Genomic DNA, 632 nt, shown 5'->3' with positions numbered 1-632 from the left:
CATTCACGTTATCACGGTCAACTCTACTTTGATGAGGCAGCTCTTCCTAGTCGCATTTTGAGTACCTTCCAATATGTGGGGCTTATTTCCTGGTACTATATCTGACAGTGTATCTCTGCTATTCATAAAATTTTCAGTGACTAAATATTCGGAAGTAGTTTATCATTCTTTCTTCCTAGTCTGTCTTCGTCTGGAAGCTCATCTGAAAACATTGTGAAGTATGAGTATTCCGGAACACTTAATTGTGCTCATGAGGAATCTGTACCTGGACCAAGAGGCAGTTGTTTGAACAGAACATGGCAACAATGAATGTTTTAAAATTAAGAAAGGTGTGTGACAAGGTTGTATTCTTTCACCAAACTTACTCAACCTACATGCTGATCAAATAATCCAAAAGGAAATGGTTAGTGTTCAACCTTTTCAAGAGGCACCATATGATCAAGAGCCAATAATATGGAAGGAGGAAGCCAAAGGTGCATTGAAGGAATTGACAAAGAACAAGGCACCTGGAATTGATGGAATAAAAACTAAGATATTTCAAGAAAGTGAGGCAGCACAGGAGGCACTCACTCGTCTATGCCAAGAAATTTGGAAGACAACTATCTGGCTGACTGATTGGAAGAGATCCATAT

Source organism: Chrysochloris asiatica, unplaced genomic scaffold, assembly GCF_000296735.1.
Source record: "Chrysochloris asiatica unplaced genomic scaffold, ChrAsi1.0 scaffold00327, whole genome shotgun sequence".
NCBI lineage: Eukaryota > Metazoa > Chordata > Mammalia > Afrosoricida > Chrysochloridae > Chrysochloris > Chrysochloris asiatica.
Note: the sequence above shows the minus strand (reverse complement) of the source record.